At 49.8% G+C, this 25,536-nt stretch overlaps 1 long non-coding RNA gene across 1 annotated transcript; it reads right to left on the reverse strand.

The window, feature by feature from the left end:
• Positions 1–7,956: 7,956 nt before the first annotated feature.
• On the reverse strand, positions 7,957–22,218 carry LOC134429171 (uncharacterized). Its single transcript, XR_010030536.1, has 4 exons — positions 22,145–22,218; positions 17,984–18,097; positions 8,567–8,623; positions 7,957–8,276 (listed from the first exon to the last, which is right to left on the reverse strand). It is a non-coding gene; the product is annotated as an uncharacterized LOC134429171 (long non-coding RNA).
• Between the last annotated feature and the right edge of the window lie 3,318 nt (positions 22,219–25,536).

Below are 25,536 nucleotides of genomic sequence, written 5' to 3' on the forward strand. Positions count from 1 at the left end.
CCTTGGAGAATCAAGGTCCTGGGGAAAGGAGGATTTCAGGGGATGAAATGAATAGGAGAGAGTTCTTTTGGAATGGGATCTGGGGCCATGGAGATCCTGGGGAATGGGGTAGAGGTCCTATGCAATGCAGAACATATAGGAATGGGACACCCATGATTTGATTTCCAAGGGAATGGAAGTCCCAGGGATGGGCAGTGGCTGGGTGGACCCATGGGTCTCAGGGTCCTTCCCTGGGTGCCCCAGATTTTTGGGAGACTCGTGGCCCAGCACAGCCTCCACAAGGTGCCGGCAGTCAGGGCGTCACCCCAGACAGATTCCAAGGGGCTCTGAATCTGTGGAGCTGCTGCAGAGGTGAGAATTCTGTGGGGGAAAAAGGCCTGCCTGTGGTTTGCTCAACCCTGCAAGAAACACAAAACCCAAAGGGAGCCCAAGCAGTGGCTGAGCCCACCTGCACCAAGCAGAGCAGGGTCACGTTGTCACCTGCACGCACCTGGTGTGATAGGCTGCCAAGGGTGATGGTGGCCCCCCACCACCTGCCCATCCCAGTAGAACACGTGCAGGAGGGGGGCTTGGGGCCGCAGAGGGCTGGGGTTGCTGAGGAAGTTGAGAGTGAGGGGGGACCCTTGGGTGGGCTCGGGGGGACTCTCCAGCACTGGTCCCCGGACAAGCTCAGGGCAGGAAATGGGGGGCTTTGGAAACAGTGACCCCGAATCCCCGGCGAGGCGCTATGGGGCTGTTGGGGTGGCAGCTGTGAGGTGCTCATCATGCACTGTCACTGTCACCTGCAGCACCGGCTGGTCTGGGGGACAGAGGGGTGCTGTCACATCACAGGGGTCTGGAGGGTCCTGATATCATCAGGACCACCATATTGGGTCAAAGCCAGCACACCAGGTTTCCCCAATTTCAACACGAGGGTCCCCCCATATTGGGATGCTCTGGGATGTCCCCCTGTATATGGGACACTCTCTGGTCACACCAGAGGGTGACCCATGGAGTAGAGCTCATCCAGCATCCTCGGGGTTCCCGTGGGTGCCAAGTGGAGGACACAAACAACCCTCACCGTCTGAGACAATCACGAGTGGGCTGCACCCACTTCCAGGTCTCTCACACGTGTAGGTGCCATTCTTGGTGACAGTGAAGTTGTTGCCTCCCTCCTGCCCCCAGTGCTGCCCATATCTTGTACCAGGTGGTGTCACCAGCAGTCCCCAAGCCATGGCAGGTCAGTGTCACCCGGTCCCACAGCACCGCCGGCCTCCAGGGGGGATCCACCAGGAGCTGGGTGGTCTGGGCACCTGCGAGTGACAGGGGACACCAGCCTGCCAGGGCCATTGCAGGGTTGGGGACAGCAGGGTGGGGCCATGGTATTCCCTGAGGACTCACCAGCGAGGCCGAGGGTCTGGGCTGGAAGGGAGAAGGGACAGGGCTGGGAGAGGTTCATGGGGACACTGTGGACACCCTATGTTTGCACTGCCCACCTCCACCAGCCCTACAGCACCTGTCCCCACGGCCAAGTCCCATGGTCCTGTGCCCATGATCCCATTCCAATAGCACCTTTCCCCATGGCCAGGTGACATCTGCATGTTACATGGCCCCATTCCATGTCCCAGTATCCCTGTTCCCCTGTCCCTACCCCACAGTCCCCAAGCCCCAAGGCTCCTTCTGCCACATCCTTGTCCCCACATCTCTATCTCCCTATTCCTGTCTCCACATCCCAGTTCCCCTATTTCTGTCCCTAAAGCCACCCCAAATCTCTGCTCACACTGAGCTCAATGCCCTGCTCTGCCTCTGCTGCCATTGGGGACCTCAGGGGACCTCACAGCCCCCCTGTGCCCCCTCCCCACCAGTCTCTGCCTCACCATGGCCCATCCCACGGGTTTCAGTCCCGTGCCCAGGGCACTCACCCCACAGGAGCAGTGCCACCTTGCTGGCCATCCCGATGTCCCCAGCCATGTGCACTGGCTGTCACTCGCTGCTCTGGCCACCGCTCTCCTGGCTGGCGGCTCTTCGGATGAAGGGGAAGGAAGCAAGGTCACGTCTGTCCCCACGTGTCGGTGGCCCTTGGTGGGGGCAGGGTGGCTACAAGCTGGGGACAGGCTGGGGACAAGGCTGCATAATCTGGGGACATGGTGGGTGATGGTGGGACATGGTGGGGACATTGTGTTGCAACAATTTGGAGTCTAAGGCTGTGTAGGGAGCCAGGGATGAGTGTCCAGGAGAATGGGGTGCCCAGGGATGGGGTCCCAGGTAAATGGGTGTCCCAAGGGTTGGGTAGACTCAGACTTGGGGATGAGGGTCCCTGAACAATGTAACCTCCTGGGATTTGTGATCGTGAAATGGGGGTGCCAGGGAAAGGGGGACCCTGTGAGAATGGTGGTCCTGGGGGAATCAAGGTCCCCAAGGGCAGTGGTGTCCCATGGTCTGGAATTACTGGGATGGTGTTCCTTGGGGTTGGAGATCCTGGGGAATTGCAGTCCAGGGATGGGGGTCTTAGGGAAGGGGTGGCAGAAGGAAATTGGGTTCCAAGGTTGGGGTACCAGAGGAATGGGTGTGCCAGGGTTGGGCAGCGTGGGGGTAAACATGGGGGTCTGTAGAAGTCCATCCAAAAATCCTTCATTTTTTTGCCTCACAATTGTCATGAGAAAAGACTACTGAAGGGTTAAAATTGCTGAGCCAGTTGGGAAAGAAATTCTCCTGCTTATCTAGTGTGTTCACAAGTGATGTTTGCAGAACACGCCATGCTGTACTCGAAGGGGGCATGCTGCCCTTTTCTGGACAATTGAACTGGACTTTCTTCCAAACTCCTCCTGAGCTGGCTGGACTGAGCTCTGGGGTGGTTCCCCTCCGCTCCATAAGAAGACCCCTCTTGCCTGTCTTCAACCACCGTGACGGACCAACAGAGATGCGAATCCCTCATCAAGGAACCAAGAACCCCCCTGGCACCCTATTGACACCCCCATGGCACCCCCATGGCACCCCCCTGGCAACCTCCTTCCAGAGACTGGGACTGTACTCCCCCCCAACTCAGGGAGGGGGAAAACTTAACGTACATGTGAGCATTCAGCCATGAAAACAATGGACTTGTCCCCTCCATGGAAACCTAATTTCAGTTACCTTCCCCCAACCAAGAACACTATATATATTGGGGTTCAGTCCGACTGTCCTTTGAGTACTCCCCAAGACGTGTACCAGCGAGTTTCGGCGGCGGGACCCCAAAGACATCACGTTTTGGTAGCTATACCCCATTCCCTGACCTTCTTTCCTCCCTTTTTCCTTGTCTTACCCTTCTCTTCCCCGGATCCCTTAACCAAACGCATATTTAGCTATGGTTATAATCAATAAATTGCACCTTGTTGATTTGTTACTGCAAAACCCCTGTGCCTTGTGTTGGTTATTTTTGCACCCAAAAATCATTCGTCACCCGTTTATTTCGGGCGGACCTTCACACAGGAGAAAAAGGAAGCAAGACTGTGGGCCAAGGGGACAAACCTCTGCCAGGACTGACACACAGAGGTCTGTCACAGCATCCTGCAAGGGGCCCTGGGCTATTTGGGAGGCAGCTCCTGGTGGGCACCCTCCTCTCCCAGCATTTACCAGTCTGCTTGGCCATCCCTCAGTGACAAGGCCTTCTGGGCCACGACCTCGGGGACTGTGTGGAGCTCCCTGGGCACAGAGCACAAATGATGGAGGCAGTGGGGAGAAGGGGGTCTCACCTGGCCAGCAGATGCACGGCATAGTGGTGGGTGTCAGCGCACAGCAGCGTGTCCCAGCCACAATTGCATTCCATTGCCACCACCACATCCTCGTGCTGCATTCGGCAGAGCAGGGACTTCAAGGTCTGCACTGTACACCTGCGTGCACAGCAAAGCCCAGGTCATGCTGGGAGCACTGGCTCCTGCCCAGGGACATGGTAGGGACAGGAGGAGTGGGATGGAGCACCTGTTGGGGCTGGTGACAAGGCCGTATTCCTCCTGGCATCCCTTCCAGAATGCATCAGCCTCCTCTGGTGTATCCAGAGTGCTGGAAAACACTTGGGAGAGCAGATGCAGAAAGAGGCGGGGCAAATACACCGTCACCATATGTGGGACACAGGGCATCTGGAGGATCTTCCACATCATCACGGTTGCCTGCAAAGGACAAAGCCCCCTGAGACAGGGCTCAGTGCCGAGGTGGGCATGTGGCAGGGCCCGAGCAGGGCAGGGAGAAGCCCAGAGAGACCTTGGCAGGGGGAACACGGGGCCTGGTGGGCCTGAAGCTGCCCCTGGGCCGGGTTTCAACCCAGCACCTGAGGCAGGGAGATGCGGGGGTGAAGGAGGATGGAGAGCTGCTGGAGAGGTAGCCTTGGGGACAGCAAAAGCCAGTTACAGAAACTCACAGCCAGGGCAAAGACACCCGTTTTGTCCCCATTGGAGGTGCACGTGCTGTGCTCTGGCCAGCTCCCCAGCACATCCAGGAGTATCAGCAGCGCTGGCTCTGCAGTCCTGGGCGAGCACATGATGCTCTTCCACATGGTCAAAGCAGCTCTGTGGGGTTAGAGCTTTGTCTCAGGTGGGTCTCAGACACAGCACTGTGGCCTGGGCAGCAGTGGGGACCTGAGCTGGCTGCCAGCTCTGCCTGTGCCCATTGCCACTCGCCAGAAGCACACAGGCAGTCCAGGCTGCTGGGGACAGGCCCCTGAGGGGCAGCGAGGGAGCACGGCAGCAGGCTTGGGGGCTGACGTGCCGGGGCTGGCCAAGGCAGCAGCCAGAGGGCCCTGGAACTCTCTGTTGGTCACACACCTGGGCCAGGCTGTACAGGCTGATGGGCTGGCGAGCCCTGAGCCCTCTGGGCAGGTGGGGCCCATACCTGTCACAGGACGGGGCCACACGCAGGAGCGTCATGACCACGTCAGCGGGCTGTGCTTCGGTGAGATCCAGCAGGGTCCTGTCCAGCCTGTGCTCAGCAAACTGATTGGCCAGGAGCCACTGGTGGATGTACCTGACCAGGGCAGGAACCTGAGGAAGGCATGGGGAGACTTGGAAAGCTGCCGGAGGGAGGAATGTCCCCAGCTTCCCCACAGAAGTGCTTCCCTTCCCACCACACTGCCATGGCCTCAAAGAGTTACAGTGACCAGCAGTCATGGCTTGGGAGACCAAGCAATTGCTGGGAGGATCATACCCTGGCCACAGGCTGCGTACTTGCTTTGGATTGGAAAAGCCCTCCTCTACAAGCATATCCAGCAGGGCAGCACTGGTCTTGGTTTTGAAGATTTGCGAATATGCTCTGAGCCCGGTGCCCATGGTGCTGGTCTCTTCCTGCCGAATTTTCTTGATGAATTTGCAAACCAGCTGTAGGAGAAGGGCAAGAAGCCAGAGATGTTGCAGGGAATGCTCCAAGCGCGGTGCCAGCAGGCCCAGCCCAGGTGGGGGTGGCTGCAGGTACCTGGGCTGTGCTGCGGAAGAGGCCACGGGCGGGGTCCTGCTCCTGTGTGCGCTGCAGGGCTGCAACTGGCAAAGAGCGAGCGCAGCCAGAGCTGAGGGGCTGCGGGAGAGGCCGGAGAACACAGCCCAACCCTGTGCTCCCCAGGCAGGGACAGTCCCGGGATGCCCCAGGGGATGGAGCATGGCCCCTGCGGGGTGTCTGCCCGGCCCCTCTTCTGTCCTGTCCGTGGGAATGGGATGGGATTGGGTGGGATGGGCTAAAATGGGATGGGATGGGATGAGATGGGATGGGATGGGATGGGATGGGATGGGATGGGATGGGATGGGATGGGATGGGATGGGATGGGATGGGATGGCGCCAAGTTTGCTGCAGGCACCAACCCTGTGGCCCAGCTCTGCCACTCACCCTCCTGAGGCAGCTCAAACGGCACCACGGCTTTGGTTTGATGTGGTGGGACAGCTGCAGGGCCTTCTTCCTCCTCTTCCCCCCAGGCCACCTTGGGCACTTTCAGGGGTCTCTGCTCCATGATAATGACTGGATTTGTGAGGGCACCTGCAGAAGAGAAGCCTCGGGAAGGCCACAGGTCACCAAGTCCTGTGGTCTGGCCTCGAGCTCAGCTGCAGGAAGAACGCCTTGGAAAGGCTCCGGGTCAGACGGGAACGAGTGCGCTGTGCAGGGGCTCCTCACGGCACAGCTCTGTCCTGTTCTGCCCCGTTGTGTGTTCCCAGCAGCCAGGCAAGCTTCTATTTCCCACGTGTCACAAAGGGCCCTTGGACACCGGGTTCCGTTCCATGGCACCGAGACCGTGCTGCAGCGTGCCACCCAGGGCCCTTGCACACACTCCCTGCTGCCCTGGGGCCACCCCCAGCCCAGCCAAAGTGGCCCAGGCTGGAAGGAATCCCTTGCCCCAGGTGTCTAAGACAGCCCGCACAGGATCTTTGGGAAGGGCTCCGACCATCAGCAAACGCTGCCCGGCTCTGCGGGCACAGTCCTATCCTCATATATTTCCCTGAGAGCATTTGAATTTCTAAATTAGAACCATTTGAAGGGAGGGGATTTATTTTTCCATTTCAGAGAAGCCTTTTGCCTTCATTAGCAGACACCTCTCTCTTCAAACCAAGACGATTGTTTATCATCTTGTAGATGCGCAGTTGCTGGGGAGCCCCGTTCTACAGCAGGGACGTGAAGAACCATTCCCAGCAATTGGGAAAATCCTAGGTGGTCCATCCACCCACAGATGAGGTCTCCAAATGTGCCCCGAAATTGGGTCCAGCTCTTAGAGGCCTAAAAGAGCAAGTCCAAGTGACTTGATGATATTTTTAGCCCAGAAAGCCCTGCAGCTGATGGCACACTTCACAATCAGCAGGGGACACAGCTAGGCCAAAGCCCAGACCTCTGCTGGGAGCCTTTCTCCTCAAATATCCTTCAGACAAACCTCCATGCAAGTCGCTTGGGAAAGTTTCTTCAAGTGATACATTTCTGGCACATGACTACACAGGCTTGTGTGAAAGATTCTAAAGCAGCTGCTGTGGAGTCAAAGAGCCAGCACTAAGAGTCCATGTCATCTAGTTGTAGCTAAATCCCACTTTGGGGGATTTGAGGGAGTTTGGAACGAGCTAGAGAGCAGACCTCCGAGCTTTTTAGATGATGCCATTGCTTTTTCTTCTCTTCTACATAGACAGGAAGGGTGAGTTTGGCTCACATCTGCCCTGCATGGCTCACAAGGCTGCAAGACTTGTAGTTACAAGAGCTTTGAAGGATTTCTTGGCCAAGAAGACACTGCCAACAAGAATATTTATGTTTTGCAGCCAATCCTTCAATATTTCGTCTTAGGGACTCATGCTACAGTGTAAGCTTCCTTAGCCAATCCTGTTATGACACACAAACTCACAGCACTGCATCCTAAGCTTCTTGTTTACCATTGTAACTACTTTTTTTTTCTAGATCTTCAGCACTAAAACTCTAAACTTTCCTCCACTTCAACCTTCCTCCTCGTGTCTCTGCTATAATAAACTAGAAATCTTCATTCTCGCTTCTAGCACCTAGCTTTGGAAGCCCTTTCCAAGGTCTCCGATCAAATCCTGTGTTTAATTCTAAGCTTTGCTGACAAGACCAAAGGTCTGAGATTTCCCTGCATTTGGGTTTCCAACACCACTGATGCTGTTAGTGCCAGAGTGCCCAGGATCCCTCTTGCAAGTCAACTTGCAGCCCCATCCAGGGGCACCTGGGAGCCCTCAGCAAGGCAGCCAGCAGCACACGGGCAGGAGGACACGGATGGCGCTTCCTGCCTGGCACAGGGCTTGTGGCCATCTCCGGGCACCGCTCTGGCTGGGATGCCCGCAGCCCCGGCCCCTGCCCACCCGCTCTGTCACCAGCCCAAAGGCTTCAGCAGAACCACCACAGGCCAAGGGGCTTCTGGCCATTTTCCCTGCAACACTGCACGCCTGGGCAGCTTGCTGAGCCGTGGAACATTTCTCCCCCTCTTCTCTTATGCCCTGCAGACCCTGGGCAGCAAAAGAAAGCTCCTGGGAGTCTGTGTATTATAACACACTCTATATTTATATACTAAAGAAAAAACAAAAAGAAGAAGAGAACAATGTTAAAGAAATGGGAAATTCCTGCTGGCTCCAGTGTTCCCAGCAGACAGAGCCTCTGGCATCAGCTCTCTGCACAGCTCCAGCAGCACAGCCAGCCGAGCCCCGACAGACGAGGCCGTGTCCTCCATGCCCTGCAGAGTTGATCTTGCAGCCTCTGGAATGCGGAATATCGCGCACACTGCAGTGCTTGGAGGCCATACAGTGTTTGAAGAGCCACATGTGACACAGCACTGCTGGTGTCCACTGTCAGGTGTTCAAGGGCTGAAAGAAAAAGAAACAGAGCCATGGTCAGATCCCAGATCCGCGGGGAGCCGAGGGGAGCCCCCTGCCGGGGCCATCCCAGCCGGCTCTAGCTGTGGCCACGAGGGTGCAGGGACCAACGGGAGCAGCCCGAAGCTGCCGGCCATGAATCCCCCATGTGGCCCTGAAATCTCTATGTGCTCTGCCCACGCCGCCCCTGGTCCACACAGGGAGCCGAGCCCACGCAGCCGGGGCAGGGCTTGCAGCTCCCCCGGCAGACCCCGCCGCCAGCCCGCTGCTGCCTCACTCACCGTTGCAGATGAGCCGGATCTCTTCCTTCTTCCCCCTAAGGTGCTGCGCGGCCATGCCTGTGAACACAGAGCCTGTCACGGCCCCAGCGGCACAGCTCCCTGCCTGCGGCGCTGCCGGCGCTGTGGCTACACGGGCTGCTGGCCTGGCAGGGCTCAGCCCGGCCCTTGCCGCACGCTGCCGGCCCAGGGCACGGCTTCCAGAGGGCGGCAGCAGCAATGCCCGGGCCAGGCGGGGCTCCACGGCCATCTTCCTTTCTCAAGCATTTTTTCTCTGCTTCAATAAGGCGTTCGATAAGAATATTTTCTTTTTATATATTCCAATGCTATAGTTTCAATGATCCAGTAATAATCTAAAATTATACTTCAAAAGGTTATTATTGCAGGCCATTTTTATGGATTAAATGCAAGCAAAATCAACCTCTTTAACACCCTAATTCCAATATTCCTAAATTAATCAGTGTAATTGCAAACAAAAGATAGGTTCACAGGCCTTTTTCCATGCTTTATTTTCCTCAGTTAATATTAGAATTCGCAACTATCTCATTGTCAATCTCCACACATATTGCAATCACAAATACACACGTCGCCTTTTTATACCTGACACGAAACACAGCTTTGCTTCTGACAGCTCCCCCTCTGTTTGTATAAATTTTCATTTACCTTACTCATTGGTGTCTGGGTTTCAAATCTGGCCAAACTTTGGAAGCTTTCTCTTTTTGGTCTCTTTTCTTTAATTTCATTTTATTTGTTATCTTAGCTCTTTTCTCAAATCTACCAACTTCTCTGTTAGCCAATTCCGAGTCGGTTACTGCAATCTGCATGCTTTGAATGACTGAGTGGATTAGTCGGATAAAACATGTAATAAGGCTAGGTAGAAACAATAACCCAGACAATGAGCACCATATCAGGAAACCTATTTTCTTCCACCAAGCTCCTCCTTTAAGCATCTGGTCCCACCATGAGGCTTGAAGAATGGAATTCCATTTTTGGAAAGGGACATGAGCTGCTCTTTTGATCTCTGCTGCCAAACCCCGGATGGTGTCTCTGTAATCATCAATCTCAACATAGCATTCCCACTCATTGAATTTCCCGCACACTCTCCCTTCTTCGGCGAGCAAATAGTCCAAGGCTATTAAATTCTGATACACAAAAGCCCGCACCTGAGTGTCCTGCTGGCTTAACAAGTCCAGGGCCTCTGAGGAGTGATTCGAGACTACCTCTACCACTGCTTGCAGTCTAATTAACCTATTCAACAGGTAAATTGGGGTTCTATATCCCCAGCTTCCATCTTGAGCCCAAGTGGCTGGCCCATAATAATCTATTATTCTTTCTGCCGGCCACTCTTCTTCTCCCCATTTTTGGTCCCCTCCTGCTCTTGGAAACTCCAGTTTCAATTCTCTTTTTTCCCTGTTCAGGTTTTCATATAAGGGTGCTCCTAACAGGTTACTCTTGGACTTTGGTAGTACAAAGAAGAAGGATTGTATAATCCCTAAAGTACAGGATCGTTTCCATCTACAGGGCAGTTCACTGTAAGCTTTTTGCCCACATATCCAATATATACCATTTGGGACTTTCCATGGGTCATTTACAGCCTCAGGTTATTCTCAGTATATTCTTAGGGTCTCCAGGGATTGGTAAGGGTTAGCTCCAGGACTTTTATGCCAGCACAACTTTGTTTTGTTGTTCCATTCGCAATTTTTCTCTTTATTTAAGCTCCAGTACACAGCAGGAGGTGTTGGCTGCCAAGTTCTAGCATTATTGTTTGAATTTACAGCTAAAGTAGACGTGCAGGGAGTATACCCCACGACTTCAGTATATTTTCACCCCTCCCTGCTGATGCAAACTGTCCCAATTATTTGATAATTTAAAATCCATCCCTAAGGCTGTTTCAATATTTTGGAAATTTGAGTATGGTTGTATTTTAGAAATTGCACTGGAGCTAGACTCTCACCTCTCCATGGCCATTTTTCAGCTGATTTTAGTCTCCCACAAATCCAACAGTTGAATAACTCTAATTCTGTGGCAATTTCTTGCATTAGATCTACAAAAAGGTTCTTATTTGAAGTCAGAAGACCCCAATCACCATACTGCTGTTCTAACTGTTTGCATTGTTCACTTAATTGGTTCTGATATTTTACTTTCTGGGTCTCTTCCTTCTCTGTGCTTTGCTAAACAAAAGAATTTTGCATATCGCAAACAACTTCGTTCATCATCCTCTTTGAGAAGGTTGGTTAGAACGGGTCTATCTTTGGGAGAAACTTTCAGTCCATGTTTTTAATTTTCTCCAACACCGTATAATTTGCCACCCATAGTGCACATCTTTAATTGGTTATGGTCATAGCACACTTCACTAACATGGGAATGTGCCATGAATATTGATTCCATTTTTCCTCTGAACCAGACAGTATGATTGCATTTGTCACAGACAGCTGCAGCAATAGGCTCTGATCCTGCAGCTCGCTCATGGATTATGTGGAGTTCAGGAGTGAGGCTATTAACGCCCATTGCCTGGGATGCAATGATCAATACAGTGAAAATAATCCTCAGAGGGCTTAACTCTCTACCTCTTTCAAGGCCCCTTGGGTTGCGTCCAAGGGCTGAGATGTAGATCTTCTCTGTAGCAGAGTTTATACCTTGGGATTTAGTCACCGATATCTTTTGTTTCATATTTGCCTTTTGCCTCATGAGCCTTCAGATCTCTATTTATTGTGGTTGTGGCCCGATTCTTTTTAATTCAGGCCAATTGGCCCCTGAGTTCGGGGCATGTGCGACTACAATAGGGTTGGTGTATGTGCCTCCCCCTCTTCCAGCGATACTTGGCTTCCTGCCACTCTTTTGCTTTAATTTGATATTCGTCTGGTATCCAATTGCCCTTGTCACACTCTACTTTTTCTAATTTGGCCTTTGGTGCTTCCTGCAAATCAATTCCTGCTCTTGTTCTGTGTACCCAAATTCTCTACCAATCTTTATCTCTTGTTTTAATATATCCTTTCCTTACTGCAGCCCACAAACTTTTGTCAGTTTCTTTCTCTATTTCTTTCATACAATTACAGCAGAGAGCATAAGGGATCTGTCCCCTTGGTAGGTTTGTATACCAAAATTCTTCACACTCTATGCACTTAAAAGAACCCCATAGATAACACTTACGGTTTGGAATAGCACATTCTACCTCTGGGGAGTACAATTGGTTTTGCAGCTTAAGGTAGGAGCATTTTCGTGACATACATCAGTCTCTTTTTTACTTGATTTTCACTTCTCCGGGAGTTGATGCAATTCTCCGCTGGGATTCAGCAGGGGTCTCTGTCAGTGGTTCCGTCTCTGTCAGTGGTTCCACTGGTCTTTTGACCCGCGACGCCTGGGTCCAGCCTTTTTCCACAGTTCGGACAGCAGTACCAGCGGTCAGCAGAGTTAAATATGTACCTTCCTACCTAGGAGACAAACTTTCTTCTTTCCAGCTTTTAATCAGCACCCAGTCACCCGGTTTTATTTGATGCATGCTAAATCCAAGAGGCGCTGATTGAGCAATTACTCCTTCCTCCCTTAGTTCTAGGACATGTCCCATCTTCTGGATGTATTTTTGAATAGTCATATCGGCTATGACTACTGATGTTTGGGGTACTTCCTGGGAATAAGGCATTCCATAAAGCATCTCACATGCAGAAAGTCCCGTATCTGCATTTGGAAGTGTCCTTATATTAGGCAATGCTAAAGATAAACATTTTACCCATGACATTTGGGTCATTAATTTTATTAACTGCTGTTTTATAGTTTGGTTCATTCTTTTCACCCTCCCAGAGCTCTGGGGGTGCCAAGGGGTATGATATTCCCAGATAATACCCATGGTGTTACTCCTTTTATGATGCTGGAAATAAAGTGGGAGCCCTGATCAGAATCATTGGCCCTGATAACCTTAAATTGAGGAATGATTTGTTCTAACAATATTTTAACTACAAACTTCACTGTGGCTCGGACAGCCGGGTAGGCTTCCACCCAATGAGTTAGTTGATCTACCAATACTAACAAGTATTTCCATCTGCCCACCCTTGGTAATTCAGTATAATTTACCTGAACCCTTTCAAATGGTCGGTAGGCTATTTTTCTACCGCCGGTTGAAGCTCGTCTCATTACCTTTTTGCTAACTATTTGACAAGTCAAACACCCCTGGGTTATTTGTTTTGCTAGCTCAAAAATTCCAATACATCCATACTGTTTTAAAAAATGATCACATAAGGCTCTTGTTCCCCAATGAGTACGTTGGTGTAGCAGGCTTAGAATCCTTCTAGCGTAAGCCTTAGGTAAAATCTCTCCCCCATCTGGTAGTACCCATTTTCCCAGCTCTTTCTTAGCTTCTAATCTTTTTATAGCTTTTTCTTCCTCTTGAGTACTATTGCTTTTTGGCAGCTCCTCTTGAATTTCTGCTAGAGTGTTCAGCTGAATAGTTTCTTTTAATTTACAGGCTGCCTCCTTTGCAGCTTGGTCAGCTGTGTTGTTTCCTCTCACTAAGTAGCTTGACCCTTGTTGATGACCTCTTACATGTACTACAGCTATTCTCTTAGGTTCTTTCAGGGCTTCAAGCACTCTGATTATTAACTCCTGATGGATCAGTTTCTTCCTTTGAGTGTTTATCAAACGTCTTTCCATCCAGATTTTTCCAAATGTGTGTACAATTCCAAAGGCATATTTTGAGTCTGTGTAAATAGTACCCACTTTATCTTTTAAAAGTTCTAAAGCTCAGTATATAGCAAATAATTCACAAGCCTGAGCTGATCAGCTAGAACTTACTTTTCCTCATTCTATTACAGACATATTTTCTCCTTCTACAATAGCTTATCCTGAATTTCTTTTCCCTTCTATCACCCTTGATGAGCCATTGATTAAATATTTTTCCCCACTTGATAGCTCCATCTCACTTAAATCTGGTCTCACTTTTGTTTGTAATTCAATTAATTCCACACAGTTATGAGCAAGCTCTTAAGCTGGCTCCCCATAGAGAAATTGAGCAGGGGTCTGAGCCAGAGTAACCTTAAGTTCCAGTTCAGGGGAATGTATCAAGATAGCTTCATACTTTAAAATCCGGCTATCAGTGAGCCACTTCTCTGCTTTTTGATGCAATATGCTTCTAACATTGTGGGGGGTATATATTACTAAAGGAGCTCCAAATGTAACTTTCTTTGCTTCTTCTACCAGAAGAGCTGTTGCTACTATAGCTTGTAAACATATTGGCCATCTTCGACTAACAGGGTCCAGTAACTTTGAATAATACCCCACTGGCTTTTTGTCTCTTCCCCAGTCCTGTGTGAGCACTCCATAAGCAGTTTGTTCAGCAGTATTTACAAATAATTGAAAAGGTTTACCTAAGTTAGGTAGGCTGAGTACTGGGGCTTGAATTAGAGCATCTTTCAAATTCTTAAATTGTTTTTCATCCTCCTGGTTCCATTTCATTGTATTGACTGTTAGTTTTTCATACAAAAATTTCACCTTTTTACTATGTCCATCTATCCATTGTCTACAATATCCCAATAACCCTAAGAGCTGTCGTATACCTCCCTTTTGGTATTAGGTGAAGGTAGACTTAGTATTCCCGATATTCTCTCAGGATCAAATTTCTTTGTTCCTTTACTCAGCCAGTGACCTAGATATTTCACTTCCTCTTCAGCAAATTGTAACTTAGCCCTCGAAACCTTTAGGCCTTTCTTTCCCAAGAAATTCAACAGACTGATTGTTGCTTCTCTCACTTGCTCCTGATTCTCTCCTGCAATTAATAGATCATCTACATATTGTACTAGTTTAGTTCCTTCTGGTCTTTCAAAATCTTGTAAAATTCTTTCTAAAGCCTGACTGAAAAGATTTGGGGATTCTGTAAAACCCTGTGGAAGTACCGCCCACCTTAATTGTTGTCTTCTCCCTTTGTCTGGATCTTGCCACTCAAAGGCAAAATAGTTTCTGCATCTCTCCTCTAAAGGACAGGACCAAAAGGCATCTTTCAAATTCACTACACTGTACCAGGTATAGTCAGAGGAAACCTGACTTAGTAATGTATACGGGTTAGCTACCACAGGAAATCTTGTGGCTTTTCATTGATTGACAGCCCTCAGGTCTTGGACTAAAACGGTAGCTGCTGTCACTTTTCTTCACAGGGATTATGGGGGTATTGTGGGGTGACATGCATTCTTCTAACTTGCCCTGCCCTGAGAGTTCTTCAATTACTGGCTTCAGCCCTCGCCTCCCATCTAGTGGAATAGGGTATTGTCTCAGTCTTATAGGAAACTCAGCATTTACAATGGTGATTTTTAAAGGTTCTATATCCAATTTACTGATCTCCCCAGGAGTGCACCAGACATCAGGACATATTTTACTCTCATTCTGGTCCATCAGTGTGTACATCTTTACCATTAATTGATAATTTTGGGGTTGAATACCAATTTTTAATGAAAGAATCAGGTCTCTCCCCAAAAGATTGCATTTTGCTTCTGAAACTGGTAATAGATCACTAATATCCACTTTTCCCTTTGCTTCAATTAGTACTTCTTCAATAATGGGAACCTTAAAGGCCTCCCCTTTTGCTCCAATTACATGAGCTGTTTTCCCACTGATTTTGCATCATTTTGGTAATCTTTGCACTGTTGATCTTTCAGCAGCCGTATCTACTAAAAAAGTGACTTCTTCACCTTGGGGACCTACTTTTAATTTTATCAAGGGCTCTTGTGATGGTCTGGTCCCTAATAAAGAAAGCCCCTGACACCTCTAATCCTCTACAAACACATTTTGCTCTGCCTCCCGATTCATGTAAATCCTTTTAACATGTCCTTCCATACCACAGTAAAAGCAGGTAGGTTTTTTAGAACCCTCACCTGTTATTTTTCTCGTGGTTTTAGCATCCCCTGAAGATGCACCGCCGCTCTGAACCTCCTTTACTGCAGCCACGAAAACCTTATCTTTAGCTTTCGCCTTTTCTTCATCTCTGCAGACATAAACTCTCTGTGCTTCCTTAGCAATTCTTGCAAACCTCTCTCCTGCCAGCTGTCTTACTTTTCAAGTTTCCTTCTAATATCCTCCCATGATTTTGCCACAAACTGAGTTTTGATTAATTCTTCCCCCACTGCTGTATCAGGATCTAATCTCGAATACATTTGTATACTCTTCCTTACTCTTTCTAACCAATCTATGGGTGACTCATCTTTCCCTTGATGTTCATCCAGGGCCTTGCTAATATTTTACCGTCCAGGGATTGCTTCTCGAATCCCCTGAATATTTATATTCCTGAGATCCACCATATTCTGCCTATCCTGATCATTGTTATGGTCCCAGTTAAGGGCTGCCAGGGGCCATTTCATTTCTCCTAAAGGTCCCTGCTGGTGGTCTCTATCCCAAATTTTCATGCCAGCCTGTCTTATCAGCTGTCTCTCCTCTGCTGTAAATAAAATACTAAAATTGACTGAATCTCTGTCCAGGTGTAAATACTGGGTCCTAGAAACTGATCTAACTTTTCAGACACCCCTAGAGGATCTTCAAGTAACCTTCCCATTTCTTTTTTAAAAGCCCTTACATCCCCGGTGTTCAGGGGTGCTGACACACACCCAATGACTGGTCTCCCTTGTTTCCTACTAATGGTACTTCCCTCAATGGGTACAGCTGCCCCCCTTGCCTTCTTTATTGCTATCCCCAATGCTTTCTGCTTGTGCCCTTTCCTGACTTCTCAATCTGTGTGCTGGTGGTGAATCAAGTACTGGGAGCAGAGCCACCGGGGCTTGTGGCAGCAGCAGTGGAGCCACCGGGGCTTGTGGCAGCAGCAGTGGAGCCACTGGGGCTTGTGGCAGTGGGAGTGGAGCCACCGGGGCTTGTGGCAGTGGGAGTGGAATCACCAGGGCTTGCAGTGCAGTGGGTGCTGGAATGGGTGCAAAGGGTGCCGGGTTAGGTGCTGGATGAGGCACCTCTGCCAGTGCAGCTGGCTGTGGTACATAAGGGGGGGAAGGTTATCTAAAGGGTCCCACTGATCCCTTTTCTTTTTGGTTTTTAATGCATACAGGGGAGTAGGCCAGGACCATGCCATAAAGCAGCATAATCACTTTCTTCTTGGTTAATAGGGTCTTTTTTATTTACATAGGCATTCAGGGCCTTACAGATCCACCCTTCAGATGACCCATACATTTAGCCAGTATAAATTACCAGGTCGTATCATTCCCTTAGTCCATTCTACCATACAATATTGTATCATTTTCTCTTTACTTTTTCCTCTCCTGGATTCACATTTGTCCCACAATTTTAACATTACCCCAACGGGGCTGTCCTGGGGTATATCTGGCAAAATGCTCCCTCTTTTTCCAGTACCTTTATTTTCCTGCTGGTTTATACCAGCTCCTGGGTATTTGGTCTGGCATTGACCCATTTTTCCACCAAACGGGTGTTCCCTCACTCGCTCTGATCTCACTCATTCAGACCTTAGTCCTTTCTTGTCAGGAATTTCTCTAATAACAACGCCTTTTCCCTTCTAACGCCTCCCGCCTCTGATTCTCTACCGGGAAAACAAATTCCTCTCCATAATTATTATCTTATCTCACCACCCCCGACCCTCTTTACATACAGAGAATCCTTTTCTGCACACTTTGTTCCTTCACCTGCCGCCCCCCTCACGGGGTAGCGGAACCGAGGTTAGAAGAACTCCTCACTTGTGTCGTGACTAGGTCACGTCTCATACACACACCATTCACACTCTTACACACCTACACCCATTCTTATCCCACCAAACCAAGTGATACTTACAACCTCCTTTTCTTGCCTAGGTTTTCGTGCATGAGTTTTTACTGGTGAATTTACTGCAGTCTACTCCGGGAGCTCAAAATTCATTGCTCATAATTTACCTTATGGATTTCCTCTTCCCTGAGAGATTCCCCCATCACTCAGGGCCACCGGAGGCAGAAGCCTCCAAGGTGGGGCACCTCCCTGAGATCAGGAGTCTCCCTCAATGGATTTGGAAATTCCTGGCCAATGCAGCAAATTTGTTATGAATAAGAAGCTTGACTAGGCCAATATTCAAGCAGCAATCAATTTATTATTTAATATGGTAAAGTATGAGCAATACAGAGCCGGGTACAGTGGGGGAAGATTTCCCTCCAACTGCACACCGATAATTGATCGTTACAAGTATTTATAGGGGTACTCATCAGGTTTTCTTCAACAGTTTCTATTTCCAATCTTTTACTCATCAGCAATTTTTATTCCAACTTATTACATCACAATTCTATACACTATTGTGATTTTAATTTCTCAGGATGTATTTTCAAAGGAGTATCCCCAGATGGTGACGGTCCAGTTTCCGAAAGAAGAAAGACGGATCCCATCTAGTGGGGTCCAGCTCCCCAGATGTGTGTCCACCTTTTAATTGCAGACTATAAATCATAACAGTGATGTCTAGCTTACCTTTGGTCGAACCCATACATTCTTGAGGTGATGTTCATCTTCCTTTCCCAAGCTGTTTTTCTCTGCTTCACTAAGGCGTGAGATAAGCACATTTCCTTTTCATATATTCCAAAGCTGTAGTTTCAAGGATACAAGTAATATTTCAAAATTATACTTCAAAAGGTTATTATTGCAGAGCTTTTTTATGGATTAAATGCAAGCAAAAAGCAACATCCTTAACACCTTAATTCCAATGCTCCTAAATCAACCAGGGTTAATTGCAAACAAAAGATAGGTTCAAAGGCCTTTTTCCATGCTTTATTTTCCTCAGTTATTATTAGAATTCACAACTATCCCATTGTCGATGTCCACACATTTCACATTCGCAAGTACACACATCGCCTGTTTGTACCTGACACGAAACACAGCTTTGCATCTCACAAGCTGAGTGCTCTTTAGCAGTTTAGAGAAACCTGGGATGTCACTGTGGAACCATTGTCAGTGCCGGTGACATCAGAGTTCTTTAGCAGTGCAGAAACACAGGGGATGTCAACACAGAGCTGCTGTCATTGCCTGTGACCTCACTGCTCTTTAGGAGCACAGCGGCCACTGGCTGGTCACGATGGAGCCCCTCTGAGTGGCTGTGACAAAGCACTTCTTTAGCAGCCTGGAGCCCCCTGGGATGTCCCTGTGGAGTTCCTCTAACAGCGTGTGACCTTATGGCTCTTTTGCAACCTTGGACACATTGGAGTGTCACTGCAGAGCCTGTGAGTGCCTGTGACATTACACCTCTTTAGCAGCATGGAGACTTCTAGGATGACACCATGGAATCCCTATGAATGCCTGTGACATCATGGCTGCTTAGCAGCCTGGAGACACTTGGGATGTTGCCACTGAGACCCTGTGACAGCCTGTGAGGTCAGTGCAGTTTAGCAAACAGGGGACTCCTGGGATGTCCTCATGGAGCCCTTGGGATTGGACATGACCTCAGTGTTCTTTAGGAGCTTGGAGACCTCTGGGATGTCACCACAGAACCTCAGCGAGTGCCTGTGCCAAATGGGCCCTTTAGCATGTCAAGACACCTCTGTTGTCCTCATGGACACCAGTGACTGCCTGTGACCTTGCAAGTCTTTGGAAGATGAAAGAGCTCTGGGATGTCACCGTGGATGTCCTGTGCCTGTTTGTGACCTCTCTCCTTCCGAGCAGGCTGGAGACAACTCTGATATCACCAGGGAGTGGAGTGCGGTGGTGGTGGTTCAGGGAGGTGAGGGTGGGGGAGGAACGTGTGGCAGGGCTCACTGGGAGCTGCTCAGGCACTGAGTCATCAGGGACAGCACCCGAACCCAGGCCTGGGAAACACTCATGTCCCCACTGGCCAAGTCCTGTCACAGGGAGCAGGTCTGCCCTCCGCTGGGATGGGAGGCCATGTCACCCTGCTGGAGCAGGGGACCAGGTGTACCCTGTGTCCCCAGCATGCTGAGTCTGGGCACAGAAGGCCAGGTCTACCCACTGGGGTCTCAGACATGGTCTGCCTGCTGCCAGCATGGGAGGCCTTCCCTCCTCTACCCATGAGACCAGGTCTGCTCACCAAAACGATCAGAGTAGTGCTATTTCACTGGCAGCTGGGATGCCAGCGGGGGGTCATCCCACACTGTTGAGAGTGCACCAGGCTCAACAAGGTCTTCTTCCCCTGCTGATTCTGCCAAACCTGTTCCCTTGGCTGTGGTTTCACTGGATAGTAGGTAGGGACTGTGGGTATCTTGTTCATTCATTTATTCATTCATGTCACTAATTAGATGATGAGGCATTTGGCTATTTATTGAGCATTAATTTTTATATGTTCTTTTTCTGGGTTAAGTATTGGTGTCTCATCCACCTTGGTCCAAATCAGTAGAATTTAGCCTCCAATGTAAGTGAAATACAATGCTGCATCCTTGGAAGAATTGTGTCATTCCCACTGCCCTTATGTGCCAACCAGTGTGGGATCTCAGCACATCAGTCTTGATGTGCAGAGTCACCGAGATAACCCTTGGGGGGCTTGGAGGTCCTGGAATGTTGCCAGAAGTGTCTGGTGGCTGGACTTTGATCCTGCACAGGAGACGACACCTGTATGAGGATGGGAGGATCTCACGGGGATAAATGGTGAAGGGATAGGTTAATTATAGTGTGAAACACAGGTTTTAGAATTTCGGTACAGGGGGGTCTAGGGAAGCAAGATGGAAGAATTGGGGCGTGTCCTGTCCTTCTTCTTCTTCTTGGCCTCCATCTTCTGTAGTGGTGGTGTCACTTTGGGATTGGTTCTTACTAAAAGTGCACTGGTCAATAAGGGTGAAAGGTATTGGGGAAAATAGGTAAATATCTTATACGTAGTTTTGGGTATAAAGATAAGTGACCACCCCAAGGGCTCTCAGTGTGCTCATGGCCGACGTGCTGCGCAGACCTCTGTCGGGCCGAGAGAAAATCTTGTAGATAAGAACTAATAAACACTGAAGACCGAGAAAAAACCTGAAGACTCTTTTCGTCCTTTGGAGTGCAGGCTGTCCCAAGGCCATCCCGAGCCTTTCCAGGCCATCAAAAACAGCCGAGAACAGGACAACTGTCATCTGCTGGGTGGGCTACTCCCACCAAGGGGGGGTTTTAGCCCTGAAGAGCCGAGAGGACAGCTCCAGACTTGGACAGATTCCCAGGAGAGCACTGATAACTCCTGGGGAGACAAACCAGAAGAAAAAAAAACGGCCGAGAGAGTCTGAAAAAGACAGCAGTCACTGAGAATTTAATCTCTCAGCTTCTGCCAAAGAAAGTTCGTAGCAGAGCAGCCCGGATCGGAACCAGAAAGGTGTCTCTGGACCCACCTCTCATGACCTGCTGGACGGACATTGGGAGCCTTCGGAGTGCTCTGACGACAGAGATTCGGTGAGAATGTCAAAAATAAGAACATGGGGGGCACACTCTCCCAGGAACAGCTGGGAATTTTGTCAGCCTTACAAGGGGTAGCTCAGACCTACACGGTCGGGATCTCAAAGAAGGAGCTGAAACAGCTTTTATTGTGGGTGAAACCTAATTACCCATGTTCAGAGAAGCTTCTGCTATTCGAAGTAGGTTTTTGGCAGGAAATTAATAGGCACTTATATCTCTTAGCCACGAAAAAAGACGAGACAGCCTTAAAATTGCTGTCTCCTGCAAGAATAATGTTAGAAGGCATTTCTGTGCAGTCAAAGCAATTGGAAAGGCAACAAAATGTTGTGGGACCCTCAGGAGCAGCTGGAGGAGAGCAAGGCTCTCGGCAGAGATTGACTCTGGCCCCAGTTAGTCAGGGGGAAAAAGCTCTCGAGGAATGGGAGCAGAAAATAATATCAATGCCTCCAATTCCAAGACCCAGAAACCCCAAGAAATCCCTAAAACCTCCTGAAACCCCAGAGAGCACAGGGGCTTCAGGCTCCGACTCAGAAGCGAGATCGGAAGGGGGGGACCGAGGGGGAGAAAAGGGGTCGGGGGAAGCGCTTTCTTGCGGTGGGCACGGCGGCACAGCGGCGGCAGAGCAGGGTGGTGCAGGCGGAGGCGGGAGGCGCGAGTAAGGAGGCAATGGGAGACACGAGTTCTGGTGCGGCTTTCGTCAGCACAACGCCGGGAGTGGCGGCTGCTCCAGCCGGCACAGTGGCCAAGACGTGCGCGAAGGGAAAAGCTCGCGGAAGCCCTGGGGAGAGGTCACAAACCAGCGCAGGAGCGTCAGACACGGGCAGTGAATTGAGGGAAGCTGCACGGCCCCAAAAGGCCACCGTAGAGAGACGCAGGAGGTTCGCAGTTGTGACGTCAGACCCGGAAGTAGGGGCGCGGAGGTCGGCTCGGATCGCGGAGCGGGCCTGGGTGGCAGCAGGGGGTGGGCTGCGTGCACCAGTGGGGGGAGGGGACACAGCGTCAGAGGAGGAGGAGAGAGAGTCGGGGACAGACCGAGGGGAGGAAATTTCGGAGGCGGAACGGGGGGGGGAGAGAGTGACGTTAGCTCAAGAGAGACGGGGAGAGGCTCCGAAAGCACGCATGCGCAGAGAGGAGAGTGTGGGCGGAGGCGTGTCCGGTCCCCTGTGATGTCTCGGGCGAGGAGGGGCCGTGCTCGGGGTTCCACATCTGAGGCTCCACCCCCTCTCCAGACCCGGTGCCTTTAATCTAAACCCTTGGAGTCCAAACCTCTTCCCTTCAAGGGAGACGTTCTGGTGTCCGAGCCCCATTTTCAGCTGAATTAAAAGCCAGCCAGCCCAGGCCCCAAGCAAGTTTGCAGACACGGCAGACGGCCGGAAGAGGAGCAGTCGAGTTCATTCCGTCGTCCGAGCCACGGAGTCCGGTGACAGCACCATCTCGTGGGGGGATGACAGAAGTGCACGACATGCCGGATCTGTTCGGTGGAGCCACAGCGCCATCTCGTGGCGAGACTGCAACAATGCAGCAATTTTTTCCAACATCATACAAAAAGAAGAGTACTTCTAAGAAGACAATGATAACACAACAAATGGATTATCCTTACACTTCGCGATTTTGCGATTTTGCGAAGACGATGAAAGTTCAGATGAAGCACAGCAACAAGGAGAAGATGTCATACGGATCACAGCATCGGAAGGTGTTCCGGCATGGATGCTGTCAGCAGCAGAAGCAGCAAAAAGCTTCTTGCATTCATTTCATACAGCAAAAAAGAAATATCGACAGGATCGACAGGATCCTCGAGTTTCCTTTTCGGATTTAGGAGCGAGGCCAAAAACCTCAAGACGAAAAATGAATCACCGATGACATCCACAACCCCGTTTTTCATGCAAATCCCAATGGAGTCTCAAGAGGAGGAATTTCAACAGACAGTGAAGACGATGGATTGGAAGCGCATCAGAAAAGCATTGGCAAAAGACAAGCATTTATTTCCAGGATAAGGAGATTTGACAATGCCGGTGACATATGATGCCCAGGGACAGAATCCAAGATGGGAAAGGATGGGTCACGAAACACTCAACGTGTTAGGGAAGGCGGCTCAAACTTTTGGGCTGGACTCACAATATTTCAAACAGCTATTAAGAGGGACATTCACCACGTATGACCTCATGCCATATGATATTTGAAGCATTGTGGCAATGATTCTCACTGACACACAGAGTCTCGTCTGGGAAAAAAAGTGGAGAAAGTATCTTTCTGAGTTGCGGAATAGATATCAAGGTGGGCCAAACGCAAATGTCACAGAAGCGCAGTTAGCAGGGGATCCTCCAGATGACAACCCAGGGGAACAAGCAGTGCGGCTTCCACGAAGAGTGTTAAGTGACATCAAAGAAGCAGCACGAATGGCAGTCATGCAGATTACACCAACAGGAGCTCCGGATGTTCCGTTCTCTTGCATCAGGCAAGGTCCCGCAGAACCATTCATGTCGTTCATCAATCGACTCACGCAAGTTGTGGATCGACAGGTGACGATTGAAGAAGCGAAGAGGCCTCTCTTGGATTGCTTAGCTTTCGGCAATGCCAACCCGGATTGTCAACGGGTCATTAGTGCCATGCCAGGACAGCCATCCTTGGCAGAGATGGTGGAGGCATGCAGCAAAGTGGGGACACCTCAGCATGTCGCATTGATTGTGAAGAACAAATTAAGAGACGAATGGGAAGAAAAGATAAAGGGACACTCAGAGAGGCAATCAGAGGACAAGACATTAGCAAAGATGCTAGAAAAAATACTCCATCAACAGAACAAGAAAACCAACAAAGTTCGTGCAACGATGCAGAAGAAGAGCAATGCCCCAGGAGGACAGTGCTACAAATGTGGGGAGTTTGGACACATAAGAAAGAATCGTCCACAAACACATACACCAACGCCAGCACAAAAAGCAGAAAGGCCACTTTGTGCGCGGTGCGAAAAAGGAAGACGCTCCGTGAAAGAATGTTATTCCCAGACAGACGTGGAAGGATATCTGTTACTGCATCCTGGAAACGAAAGAATCAGCGCAGGAAATCGCCGGCACGCTCAGACAAAAGTACTGGCGGTGGCACAAGAGCAGACAGGGCAATCATCAGTGAGCGACAAGCAGATGCCCTCAGCAAAACCGTCAGTCAATTCCATAGTGACCCAGACCTCCTCCCACCAGGGGCACAGTGTGCATTGGCAGCTTCAAAACTTGTATGCTTTCTAGATGAAAATCATGCAGAGATACCATCGGGTATCCGCGGAGATTCATACAAAAAACAAGATTTCCTGATAGTTGGGCAAGATAAATGCAGTATCCATGGACTCATTGTTTATCCTACGGTTGTCTCTGCAGACGAAAATACAGAATTGACGGTTCTGGCAAGTGCGCTTCGTCCACCATTGACTGTGCCGGAAAATACTGTGGTTGCGAGAGCTTTCGCCTTGCTGCCACACGCAGTTGGAGAAGTCATGTCAATCTTCGACGAAGAAGGGTTCCCTATGAAGGAACATGTTGCAGTACACACAACATGGGTGAAGCACATAGGTCAAGACCAACCCACGCTCACGTGCCAATTGACATGTGGGGACAGGACAATAGCGATCAGAGGTATGCTTGACACAGGGGCGGATGTCACAGTAATATCGTACATCTTTTGGCCACGCAATTGGAGCTTGGTCGCACCCTAGTTTCTCTCTCAGGCATAGGGGGAGCATCTCTGTGTCTGCAAAGTGAGTATTCCGTTGTTGTCACGGGACCAGGAGACAAGACGGCGATCATTTGTCCTTTTGTCATCCAAAAGCCGATCACAGTCTGGGGTCGAGACCTTTTGGCACAATGCTGCGCGAAGATCGAAGTGGATTTTTAATAGGGGTCACTGCGGCACTCGTCACATTGAAGTTGACATGGAAAATCAATGATCCAGTTTGGGTGGATCAGTGGCCCCTTGAGCGGAAAAAGTTGAGTGCTTTGAAAAACCTGGTCCAAGAACAATTGCAGAAGGGACACATCAGGCCAACAGACAGCCCTTGGAACTCTCCAGTGTTTGTCATCAAGAAAAAGCTATCGGGCAAATGGAGGTTGTTACATGATCTCAGGAAGATCAACAAAGTCATAGAAGACATGGGACCACTTCAGCTGGGACGTCCATCTGTCTCAATGATTCCCAGAGAATGGCCGCTTGTGGTCATTGACCTCAAGGATTGCTTTTTCAGTATTCCGCTCCATCCAGATGATGCTCCGAGATTTGCCTTTTCAGTTCCGAGTATCAACAAGGAAACGACTCTGCAGCGGTACCATTGGGTCGTCCTTCCACAAAGACTGAAAAATTCTACGACGATCTGTCAATGGAATTTGGCACAAGCGTTGGCACCAGCGCGGAAGAAATTTCCGAAGGTGAAGATCATTCATTACATGGATGATTTGCTCATTGCAGCGTCAACACAATAGGAGCTGCAAGAAGCTCGTGACTGTGTGATCGCAGAGGTGCAAAAGGCAGGTCTGGAAATCAGCATTTGGAAGATTCAGGAGGTTGCACCTTGGAAATATCTAGGGTGGAAAATTTCAGAGAGAAAAATAAAGCCTCAGAAAATGGAGATCAGCACTAAGATCAACAATCTGCATGATTTACAACAACTTTTGGGAGAA

This window comes from Melospiza melodia, chromosome 25 (genome assembly GCF_035770615.1).
Source record: "Melospiza melodia melodia isolate bMelMel2 chromosome 25, bMelMel2.pri, whole genome shotgun sequence".
NCBI classification, from domain to species: domain Eukaryota; kingdom Metazoa; phylum Chordata; class Aves; order Passeriformes; family Passerellidae; genus Melospiza; species Melospiza melodia.